The sequence below is a fragment of the Pan troglodytes genome, chromosome 9 (assembly GCF_028858775.2).
Source record: "Pan troglodytes isolate AG18354 chromosome 9, NHGRI_mPanTro3-v2.0_pri, whole genome shotgun sequence".
NCBI classification, from domain to species: domain Eukaryota; kingdom Metazoa; phylum Chordata; class Mammalia; order Primates; family Hominidae; genus Pan; species Pan troglodytes.
Window position 1 is genome coordinate 20,462,119 of NC_072407.2, and position 13,282 is coordinate 20,475,400.

Here is a 13,282-nt window from a genome sequence, read left to right on the forward strand (position 1 = left end):
CATTTAAAGAACTTTAGCACAATGGCTGGGTCATAGATAATACTTAGTATATGTTAGCTAATATTATTATAAAAGGCACCTAATATTTGTTTAATGACAGGTAAAACCTCCCAAATTCAACATTTTATACTGCCTTAATTTGTTTACATTGTGAGTGTACTGAAAGCAAGAATCATATTTTATGCTTCTTTTGTATCTGGCATTGTATCGAACATATTAGTTCAATAAATAATTAGTTTGTTTATTGATTGATTAATGACATATATTGTTAAATCTACTGAAAGTATAGACTGTGAAAGCCAGGTAACTCAAGATGACCAGAATAAATAAAACAGGACCTAAGAAAAGCAAGTTATTCAATTCTGCATCCTCATCACACTAACTAGGTATGATACTAAAGTATACCAAATACTTATTTTTAATATATAATAGACATATGTATATTTTCTAGTAGAAAAGGAATAATGATAAGTTAATGGCATAGGAATAAAAGACAAAAAGAAAGAAAAAGTAGAGACAGATGGCAGACTTTAAAATTGTAGAGCCAACTAATCAAGGTTGTTAGAAGTCACCAGGGAGAGTAAAGCACTAACAGAGACTTCGGTTGACGGCAAAGGGTGGGACTTTGTTGGAAAGGCCACTTCTCCAAAACACCATTCACAGATAAGCCCAGTTGAGTGACAGCTATAATAACTGACTCCAAAATATACAGTTAACCACTGGTCACAAGAAGCTAGAACACTGATTTTTCACAGGAGAGGAATTGCAGAAGAATTTAAATAAAAGCAAAGTAATAAGAGAATAAAATCATCATTAACCACCCTTGAGATGTTGATGGAGAGAGCGAGTAGAGATTAGTCAATATGATATCACCAGCTGGACACATGGATGGAACGACTGGAACTGAAAGATCCTTAGAAAAAAAGTAAAATTAAGGTTCTGATATAAAAATGTGATTTCATTTATATGAATCCCTGCCTATCACTTGGAAGACATTTCATTTTTTGTCCTTATGCCATAAAAGTTCACATTAGTTAATGCGAACTATGTTCAGAACTTGCCATGCTCATACATATGATATAACCATTTTTTTCGCAAAGGTAATTTCATGGTATGTAGATATATTTAGGAAGAAAAAATAGTGAGAAGAAAAATTGGCATTGTACAGAATGTTATTCCCAATAGTGTGTTAGTATATGAATACGTATATATCTATAAGCAACAGTGCACAAAAATAAAATTTCATTGTAAAACTGTGGTTACGGCAAAACTATCTCAACTTTTTGTTTCTAACATATTTTCATCCTTCACAGGCAGAATGACAACCACAAAGGACAATTCACGATATGCAGTTCTATATGTCTACAAAATGTAAAGCAGTAAATTCTAGACACATGCCTAAAACAGAGATGTGTCAGCAGTCAATCCAAGCAAACGGGTCCTTCTTCAGTTTCTGTCCCACTGTTTCAGATGCCCTGTCTTACCTCACTCTTCCTTTCACACTTTGTTTTGTTCCTTTGGTCTAACTTCCTTCTTGGGGTTACTCTTTCACTACTAGATAAACTTAAACTCCTATTCTATTAGAAAGTTCTTATCATCTGTAACATCTTCCCTTACAGCTCTAGAAACAGTAAATCTTGCAAGTAATTGATGCAGTATCACACTTGAGAATTTAATTTATAGGTTTCTATAATTTCCAGAGATACAATCATACCCAGGCATTGTCAATTTTTTATTGCAAAAGTTTGTAGGTTTTCTGGTTGACATGTGCTTAACTCTAATCCTTAAGAATAAAAGTAAACAACAAATACATTGAATAAACACATATGTGTATACATATTATATGTTCTGAACATTATTAGGTCATAACCATGCTGAAATGAAAAGAAAGGGGGAGGGAGGGAGGGAGGGAGAGAGGAAGGAAGGAAGGAAGGAAGGAAGGAAGGAAGGAAGGGAGGGAGGAAGGGAGGGAGAAGGGGAAGGGAAGAAGGAAGGAAGCTAACTTACCTTGATTAATACAGAAATGTAGCCCTCAGTATAGCTAATAAATACTCAAGGCTGTGCATCATTGACCCATCTTTAACTCAATACAGTTACTACGGCTTCCATACAGATATTATCTCAAAATATTATGCTATATCATACTGACTTAAGTCATAAAGCCAAATCTTTCTTTCTCTGAACTCCCTTATGTGCCTCTTCATTATTCAGAACATCCTGGACTGCCTATGAACTGAACTGGGAATTACCTCTTATAAAACACTAAAACCCCATGGAAGTATACCCAAAAAATAAGGAAACCTATAAAACCTATTCCAAATGTTTTTATTGTCAGGAACTCACATCTTTTTTAGCTCATTAGAATCTCTGGTAATTATAACATATAGTAACTTTTAGTTATATTATCACTAATTCACAGATCTGCAGTTTTCTTTCTAACCCTTCTGCATTCTTCAGATTCAGAGTTATTCAGATAAAATGATGGCAATGTATTTCAAAATAATTTTAAAAATTAACTTCTACATTTATGCAATTGGTATTTCAAATATCACACGTGGAATACATTTTTAAACAGAAAAAAATAATATTAATGTCATTATCCTTTTCTCCTATTTAGCACCCTAAGAGTGTTATTTAAGAAACACATGCCACAATATGATTCAAATACTTTAAATAATAAAAATGTTAAAAACATGTGGTGAGGTTTCTTTGTAATGAAAAAACAAACAAACACACTCACATGGCAAAAAGAATTATGTGCCTGTGATAAATTTATCCACTCTATTCTTAGGCAATGTTCTATACTCCATAAAATCCAAGAAACAATAAAATAAAATTGTGTTTGAAAGCCAGACAAATACTTAAATAGGAAAGAGCAGGTTCGTTTTTATTCCTTTCATATTCACATTCTCTCTTTCCCATCTCACTCTCCAAACTTCTCTCCACGATCATTTTTGTTATTATTGACATTTCTATATTTTCCATCACTGTTTTAAAAAAAGGAGACAACTACAGTCCAAATTCATAAAATGAAAGTCAAACTTGATGCAACACTATGCCTATTAGCAACTTTTAAGAATGGAACTTCAAAATGAAGCAACATCTAACAAAAAAAAATTACTGCTGCCATTAGGTGTTATATAAAAAAATAGGTACAAATTACAACAACTCATGTGAAAAAAAGAAGCCTCAGAAGTTTACTATTATTAACTAACACTTCAAAGCTTTTTCAAACTTTCTAGCCCACACCAATTAATTTGCCACCCTACGCATTCATACAAAAGTTATACATATTATTAAACAGAATAATGACATCTTCTCATCACACCTAATCTCTCCAGTTGAAATCAGATTTTTTGCATCACTGAACCAGAGAGGTTGTTACAACTGAAATGAAAGTGAGGCCTAGAGAGTTTAAACAATTTGTTCAAGTTCAAGTAATTAGTTACAAATTAGTAGCAGAGTTAAAATTAGAACCCAGTTCTCCAAACTCCAAAACACCAATCCAGATCTTGAAACTTCAAAGCACTAAGTGTTGTACAGAAAAGAAAAAAAAAAAAGAGAAGAAATTGTCCTGGTCCTAAAGAATTCACTAAAACTCTAAAGTTGCATATTTCTGTGGTGAATATTATTTGGTGACAGTAATGGATGCAATTGAAAAGCTAAGGCAAACACATTTTTTTAAAGATTTGACTAATCCCAAATAATTTAAAGAGCTAATGCACACCCAGCAATCCCAAAGGAATATAAATCCTTCTGCTATGAAGACACATACACACGTATGTTTATTGCAGCACTATTCACAATAGCAGACTTGGAACCAACCCAAATGCCCATCAATGATAGTCTCGATAAAGAAAATGTGGCACATATACACCATGGAATACTATGCAGCCATAAAAAAGGATGAGTTCATGTCCTTTGAAAGAACATGGATGAAGCTGGAAACCATCTTTCTCAGCAAACACAGGGACAGAAAATCAAACACCGCATGTTCTCACTCATAAGTGGGAGTTGAACAATGAGAACACGTGGACACAGGGAGGGAAACATCACACAATGGGCCTGTCAGGAAGTTGGGGGCTAGGGGAGGGATAACATTAGGAGAAATACCTAATGTAAATGACAGGTTGATGGGTGCAGCAAACCACCATGGCATGTGTATACCTATGTAACAAATCTGCACATTCTGCACATGTATCCCAGAACTTAAAGTATAATGATAATAATAATTAAAACAATTTGGTTAATTCCAAATAATTTCTGTAAACATGTGGCATACCTAATGTGATTTCTTTTCTTCCTGGATTTATACCTTCTAAATTAGATTGGCTTAAGGTCAATATTAAAATAAACTTGCATCCCAAAACACTAGCAAGGAGTGGGAGTAGAGATGATAGTGGAAATAGAGAGAGAGAGGCATCCAGAATAAAAAGATGCTAGCTGCCAAAGGAAAGTGATCCTAGAATTAGAAAATGGTTGTACTCAATCCTCAAGACATAATCCATCCATGTTTGATAGAGTTAGCTATAATTATAAGTGAAATCCTTTGCCAACTACCTCTACACTCCTGCCTTTTAATGGCTAAAGCCTACTTTCAGAAGATGGGTACCAGGAATACAGGAAGAGGAAGCATATGCAAATTGAGTTTTAAAATCATAGCACTCTTGCTGATAGTAAGAATTTCACATGATCTCTATAAGGTTAAAGTAAGAAAATGAGGAAAGAATTCCTCATGGTCATCACTGAAACTCATGACTACATTCTGCAGACCCAGGACAGATCAACTTAAATTTCCCCCAGGCAACTGTTAAAAATGGGGAAAACCTACTGCACCATAGATAGAACGTTTAGACTTCAGAACTGACAAGCGTATATTTTTAAGGACTCACTAAATTTAAGAGAAGAGAAGGGAGATAAGGGAAGGGAAAGGAGAGAATTGGGGTGACAGGGAATATATGAAGTAGAAGAGAAGGAAAAAGAAAATAAAAGAAAGACAGGAATATTAAGGAGTGCTATCTCAAGAAATGAAAACCTCATAAAGCAACCTACAAAGGAATCTTTTATTTAAAAAAAAAAGTCAAGTTGTTAGTTACAGAGTTATTGAAGATGTTGGCATTTGTTTCCCAACAAGGAGGATTTCAATTTTAAAATATAGTGATAAAAACTATATCATCAGGATTCAGCCTTATTCTCTTTCAGTAGTATATATACTGCATCAAGAGAAGGAAAAAGAGGAAGACTGAAAAGTGATTAAGCAGATAAATAAAAACTGCAGGAACCAGGGTAAAGCCGTTTACCTGTTAGCTTCTTACTGTACAACTACTCAAAACTGTAATGTTAGTTTTCCTTGTTTATATCTCAGTTCCCAGGTATGCAAGGACAAAAATTAATAAATGTGAATTTTCTCCTCCACCAGAAATTGCCACTTTAAGCCAGTTAATAATAGGAGGAGTGAGGTTGTTCATGCTAGGTACCACTGAAAATATTTTGTCACAAAAAGAACTAAAATCAAATAGACATAGAAACTACATAGGCAACCAACATTTGTTTTTATCAGAAGAGGGGAACAAGTGATTTCACTGTACAAAAAAAGAAAAACAATTTAAGATGGAAAAAAACATCCACTTGAAGACATTATTCTAAAGTAATATTTATTGTTTTCTTTTCATTGTTATTATTATCTGGTTCCTGCACATGTGACTCTGCCCAAGCATGGAGAATAACATTTCCATTGATTGTGTTAATATCTATAGCAGAAGAGTCAGGATTTTACTAGAAATTCAACGATTTCGATGTATCTTTTACCTCCTCCATACCCAGAAAATATAAACAAGCATTTAAAAAGTAAAAATGTTTCTTTTGCCATGAGATATTAATTTCGAACTCATTAGAAATTGGAATTGCATCTTACCATGAGGAGACAAATAAGCTGATCAAGACACTACGGTTTCAAACTGTTGGGCGGAGCATAAATTGGTGCATGCTTTCAGGAAGGCAACTTGGCAAAGTGTATCAAAACCAGTAAAAATTATCTTTGAACTAGCTATCTAGGAATTTACTCCACAGATGTCATCATAATAATGTTCAAAAATTTATATGTTAAATATGTTCATTAAAGTATTACTCATGATAGAGAAAACATCAAAACAACCTAAATGTTCAACAGTTAGTAAGTACTGAAACATTTAACATTTATTCAACAAACATGTACTGAGGCCTACTATGTGCTAGGTATTGTGGATTCGTTAAATTAAAAATGTGTCCTTAAAGTAAAATACAATGCATCCTGAGATTTTGTCAGAACATCCCAAATTGTTTTACAAATTTAGTATAATTCTATTAAAATCACAGAGATTTGGGAGTGGGGGTAGGGGGAAAGACTTGATAAAATGACTCAAAAGTTCATGTGGAAAAACAAATACTCAAGAATAACCAAGATAATTTTAAATGAGAATAATTCAATTAAAAAGCACATAAAATATGAATAATTAAAATTTGCCAAATGAATAGGCAGATCAATTAAAGAAGGTAAGAAATAGACCCAAATATCCCTATAATGAAAATCATAGTGTTTAAAAGATGAATGATATGACTAACATTGTTGGCATAATTGGTTCTTCATATCTTAATTGCATATCACACAACAAAATAAATTCTCAATAGATTAGGAAAATTAAAGGTAAAAAAATAACATTATAATAAAATATATGTGACCACTTACATAATGTTAGATAGGAAAGACATTTCTAAAAATGGTTCTAAAGGCAGAAATCAAAAATAAAACTTTAGATTTCATGAGAGAGATTTGATTTTCTAAAAATTTTAATTAGACAAAATGACAAAATTTTAAAAAGTCTAAATCATATATGACAAAGGGTTACTATTTTAGCATATAAAGGCCTCTTATAAATCAATAAGAATTAATTACCCATTAGAATAATGCACAATACTTTGTGATAGGCTATTCTAAATATTTTTTATATATATTCATGAATTTCATCCTTGCAACAGATCTATGACATAAGTAATATTATTATTCCCACTTTACATATAAGGAAACTGAGACACTGAGAAATTAAGCAAATGCTCAAGTTTACAGAGCTGTTAAGTAATGATGACAGCCAAGATTCAAACCCTGTCATCAACAATCTGACTCCAAAATCTATACTACCTCTCAAAGGTTATGAGTAAGAAATGTATTTTTCAAAAAAGAAATGCAGTCCGGGCACAGTGGTTCATGCCTGTAATCCCAACACTTTGGGAGGCTGAGACGGGTGGATCGCCTGAGGCTGGAAGTTGGAGACCAGCCTGACCAACATGGAGAAACCCCATCTCTACTAAAAAGACAAAATCCGCCAGGCATGGTGGCGCATGCCTGTAATCCCAGCTACTTGGGAGGCTGAGGCAAGAGAATCGATTGAACCCGGGAGGCAGAGGTTGTGGTGAGCCGAGATTGTGCCATTGCACTCCAGCCTGAGCAACAAGAGCAAAACTCCATCTCAAAAAAAGAAAAAAAAATGCAAATAAATAAAGAAATATTCCATTTCACTACTAATGAAAGAAATGCAAATTATACTAAAAATAAGATGCCATTTTCTAGTTGTCATATTGACAATGGTTAAAAAAATAATAATAATGTGTCAGAGTGGATGAGGAAAAATGAGTACTCTTATACACTGTTGACAAGAGTAAACTAGTCAACTTTCCTGGGGGGCATTTTGGCAATAGGAATCAAATTCCTTTAAAAAGGGATTACCCAACAATCCATTTTTAAGAATTTAAACTAAAGAAATAATTACAGATGTGTGCAAAGATTTAGCTACAGATGAGTTTACTGCAATATTGTATATAATAATGGAGAATCAAAAACAACCTTACCTATAGATGATCAGCTAAGCTATGAAATGGCCACAATAGAATAGTCTGCAACCATTAAAATTAATAATGTAAAACAACAGGTGGTATCATAGAAACTGTAAATGATATACCATTAAATTAAAAAGTAGATTATAATATAATATAAACATTTGATACCATATGATCTCATTTTTGTTTAAATATACATATACGCATATTAGATAGATAGGCACAGACATAAAATCTTCAATACAAAAAGTGTATATACCTTAAAAAGTGTATATACCTTAATATAAAGTGAAAAGGTTTTTTTCTTTATTTTTATATGTATTGCCTAAATTTCTTCTATATAATATCTGTTACTTTTATAGTAAACAAAAAGTTCATTTTAAAAAGAAAAGGTAGGTAGGAGAAGAGAATCTGATGCCATAGGGAAATGCTCACGTTAACTTTTTAAGAGTAGCTTGCAAAACAGCATGTGCAATAAGATCCCATTTTTCCTTTAAAAAATATGTGTATCTACACAGAAAAACGTAAAGGATATAATCAGTATAAACATTCTGAGGTATCCCTAAATGTCATTACAGAGCTTTTATAATTTCTTTTTCATATTTTCTGACTTTTTCCAAAAATCATAGTTTGGTTTTTTAATCAGAAAAAAAGTAATAAGAAAGACTATATTTACTCTTTTATCTAAATCCATTCTACCAACCAATTGTCTAACAAGTCCATAATTATGGCTAAATGCAAAAAAAAAAACATAATAACTTCCTACTGCCAAAACAGGCACAAATAAGTATGATAGTTTTTCTAAAAAAAGCAAATCTCATAAACTTATTGGTATATTCTATCCAACCAATCATAAATTTAATTTAATGATGAAACCACTTACATGTCAACTATATCAAGTTGCAAATGAGACATAAAAAGCAATCAAGCAAATCACCTCTATATGTGTCCATCTTCTAATAGATAGGTAGATATAGCAAAATAAGACAATTGCGAAATAGTTAAACAGATGATAAAAATAATGTACTGACACTGGTCATCAATATAGCAAGACAAAAAATAAATGAACAGGAATCAATTAATTGGCAGTGTGGCATTGCCAAAAGTCCCGGCCCTGATTTCTAAACATATGATCTTGAGCAAGCCAAATAATCTCTCCAAGTTTTAGATTCCTTGTCTTTAAACTAACAGTAAAAAAAATAGATTCTTTAGCTTTATAATTATAGAAAAAATTGATACAAATGTAAAGAATTTCCATATGACTAAGCTAACATAAACCCTACAATACCTCCAAAATTAGTACTTACTTAATTAAACACAGATGAAGATGGTAATACCATGAGACAAAAAGAATTTTAGAAAGAAAGAAGAAAAATGAGAAGAGAGAAAAGAGCTGACATCCTTGATAGTGAAGAATTTCTGCAATAGGGAATCAAGGCTCAGGAAAACTCAGTAGCTTTTTCTTATTCCAGAAAAAGAACTGGGGACCAAATTTCTACATTTTGGCTGCTAGCCTCAAGCCTAACTAATCACCCAGTTGCACTTCTGCACATGGAAAAGCTGATAGAGCATCAACAAATTCTTTATCAAAATAAACACTTTGTAACACTGAGAAAATTTAAAGTGTTGTAATCTATAAATGGCTCAGCCTGTTCTGTTAAAAATTTTATCCCAATTGGACACTATGCTTAAAATATGTTCAATTTTTTTTTCTTTACCTCTGTTGCAATTTTTTAAGTCACATATATTTTCTTCCATCTCTAGAAAGTAAGTTTGTTTTTATAATTTTCCAAATTATATTTATATACATTCTTCATGAAAATATGCATAATATAGTCAGTTTCATTCTTTTTCTCTCCAAAAGAGAAAACATGCTTGAAACCTTTTCTTTTTCAGTACAAAATTCTAGTCTCACACATCATCTTTCACCGACTTCCATATCTAAAATTTCTTCTTATTCCCCCACTCCCTCCCAAAACCCAAACATACACACACATACACACACAGGCAGAGGCACAATGAACACAATACCAAAGTTTTAAAAATAAATGTTTAGACATAAAAACACCTGAGGGTGACACTAAGTTGTAAGCTATTTCTAAAACAATTTGTTAAGGTAGTGGGAAAAAAACACACACACATACAATAGACGTTCTAATCAAAGTCTGGTAATTTTTCTAAGTGAATGTTATTAACCAGAATAATAAACCACCATTAAAATAGGCCATTTCTTACATTTAATCATTATAAAAGAGGAGTAAAAGTCTTAAAAAGCAAAGTTTTTGCTTATCAAAATGTTATTTTTACTTTAATTATTAAAGGTTCTCCGGATATCACAGGGTTGCTTCTCTCCCAACCATCATCAAAACATTCAGAAAATACCTTTGTCAAATACGGTGTCACTCAGCTTGTAAATAACAACATACTTGGCATCTGTACACATAAAGAACAGCCTAAATGTTTAATCAAATACCTCGACTTCAGGAATTAACTTCTTGCCTTTGTCCTTTGGTGGCCACGATATCTTCATTGGAAGCGTCTATTGCTGTCATTATTTCTAATTGAAATCATCCTCTACCTCCACACCCTTCCACGAAGGAAACATGGCTTTTATCTTTGTCTTGCACATGCACACAACAGAGGGAGGGAGAATAATTTGCTATTTGCACTTTCAATAATAAAATAGCAAATTAATAAGGAGTGCTCTCTATTATAGGATACCAAGCAAGTTCAACACTCAATTCAGCTGTTGAAAAGAACTGCACTGTAACCCTTTTACCTAATATAGTATCATATTTTCAAAAGGCAGAGGAAATCTCTCAACTTGGGGGAAAATTATCTAAAGGTAAAGAGATGCTATATTTAATTCCTCACTTGAAGCTTGTGTCTATTCTGAATAAAATACTGCAACTTTAGGAGTTTCTGTGCTTAGATCTAAGAAACGGACCTAAAATGAAGTTAGAGAGTTCAATATGGAATCATTGTCAACTCCAGGGTAGTTGTACTAGTTGTACTAGTAATGGCAGAGTCAGGATTTTAACCTAGGCAGACTAGCTAAAGACCAAGCTCTTAACCACAACTTAATCTCTTAAGCACCATTAAAAACAAAACAAACAAAAAAAAAACTAATTAAAACTTTTTGCTCCCTTTTCATGGATAATTTGAAGTATACATTGAGATTAAATCCTGTTTTCCTGAGAAATGTAGCTATACAATGGTGTATTAGCTTCTGTGTAAGTATCTTTTGATATAGGAAATTTAGCAAAGAATGCACTCACGATTCCATGAGTCATGAAACAGAGACTTCTGTAACAATAATAAGAATTGCTCTTTCCTTCATAAAATGTTTAAAGTTCATTCTTTTAGGATTAATTCAGCATAAATATTGAGTTCCTTAGACTCTTCCACACTTATGTCACTACATTGCTCCATAGATTCCTTATACAGCAACATCCCTATAACAGAGCAATAAGAAGAAAGAGAAAGGCAGCAAAATCCAAAACAGATGTCTTGAGGAAATACATTAAAGCTTATTTACTTTTCTTAAAGGAGAATTCCTCAGCTCAGAATCTATTTACTCTTAAGCATAACTGTAGCATAATTTTAATTATATGAGGAGCACACCTAGGTTCAAATCCTGCTTCCACCACTTACCAATAATATAATCTTGGGCAAGTTGCTCAACTTCTCTGAGTCCAGGTATCTTTATCTGTACAATAGTTCACCTTGCTGGAGTGTTGCAGGAATAAGCCCAATAGATACATGTAATGTTCTTAGCACAGTGCCTAGCATATACTAAGTGCTCAATAAATGGATCTTTAATACCCTTAAAATATGAACTAATAACAATTCAAGGAGTTATTTTGAGAATTAAATGGCATCACATGTAAAAGCACCTACATTAGTGCTGTACAACAAAAGAGAGGCCTATAAAATGTTAGTTTTCCCTCTTTTCTTATCTAATTTAACAGCCCATAGCCAAATAGAAGAAGCAGCTAATAAAAGAGTATGGGAGGAGGACTGATATTGCTAAAGGCAAAAACACTAATTACAGAGAAATGACAACTTCAAGTCTGAAAAAGGCAAAGATAGGAAACCAAAAATGCAGACACAAGAACTCAAAAAAAACCCAGCAATTTGGAGACCACTCAATGTAGAGATAAATAGCCTTAACAGACACTCAACTCAGGGAACAGCTCAGGAATCAGATGTTTGTAGTGATAGATGAGCCATTGAGAAACGTTGTTAAAAAAGTAAATTTAAAAATCAGAAGATAAAACTATGATATAACCTCACCCTCATATATATTATACCAAAATATTAACAGGAACTATCTCTGAAAATGAAATATAGGTTATTTTAGTTATCTTCTTTAACCTTTCTATTTTTTCTAAACAAGAAACTGTTTAGGAATCAGAATATATAGTTAAAATGTAAAAATAATGTTGGCACTTAAGGAGGAAGTCTTTAGAAACCTAAGAAATACATAAATGTGCAATAATAGATTAATTCATTCTATACTGAGTTCCCTGTTCAAATCACCTCCATGACATCCTAAAGAATAAAGGTATTAAAATAATGTAACATAAGAGAAAAATTTGATTAGTTGTTGCACAATAAACTCACGTGAAAAAGAAAAAATGCTAAAAGTAGATTCATCTTAAAGATACTATTTTAAATAGCAGTCAGTATCCACACAAAGCTTATAACAAAAACCACATATGATTACCTCTATCTTTGCTTGCAACAATTCTGACACACCCTCAATTTTAGAGTAAAAAAAAATGTTTAAACAACTCTAGGAAAAGATAGAAATAAACTGATAAAATTGAGAAATTTCAAAAAGCATAGTCATAAGTGAAATGCACCTTTTTACATTCTAAAATAGAAATAAAAATGCTTTCGGCAAATTTAGCTATTACCATGTAATCACTGACATTGAACAACGGGAAAAAAAGAATGGCAGAACAGAAAGCAAACTAAAATATCAGAAAAGAACATACTGCTTTTTATTTCTTTCTGACCTGTAGTATCTATCTCTCTTTGGAATTGTCCCACTGAAGACCATGTACAATTAATAGAGAAAATGCCAGAGAGCTATACAGCAGATCCTAGAGGACTTTTTCATCTGGAAAAAGGGCATCTTTCCAGAAATAGAAATCATTTTCCTGTTTCTTCATTAATCAGAGCTCTAATTTTAAAAGAGTGAAAAGCAGAATAAAAAGGCACAAAGTACTAACTAGGACATTGTAAACTCTCAATTACTTCAAGTACTGTTGTTATTATTATCAGAAGTAATAGTACAGGGCTAGTACAGATTTGAGATGAACTAAATGAAACAGTCACACAGTTAACCTGTGGCAGAATCATAACTAGAATTCAGATTATGTGCTTCCCTGATCCCAATTAATAT

General features: G+C 32.5%; 1 protein-coding gene across 50 annotated transcripts in view; it reads right to left on the reverse strand.

Annotated features, from left to right (window-relative positions):
- Positions 1-13,282, reverse strand: part of SOX6 (SRY-box transcription factor 6) — a 770,159-nt gene that overhangs the window by 404,313 nt on the left and 352,564 nt on the right. Inside the window, exon 1 of one of the 50 annotated variants that reach the window (XM_016920458.4) lies at positions 10,343-10,432. The exons of 48 other annotated variants lie outside the window; for them this stretch is intronic. The gene's annotated coding sequence lies outside the window, so the exon portion shown is untranslated. Of the gene's footprint in view, positions 1-9,176; positions 9,301-10,342; positions 10,433-13,282 lie in introns of those variants that run through there. One more of the 50 variants, XM_016920464.4, reaches the window with a different exon arrangement.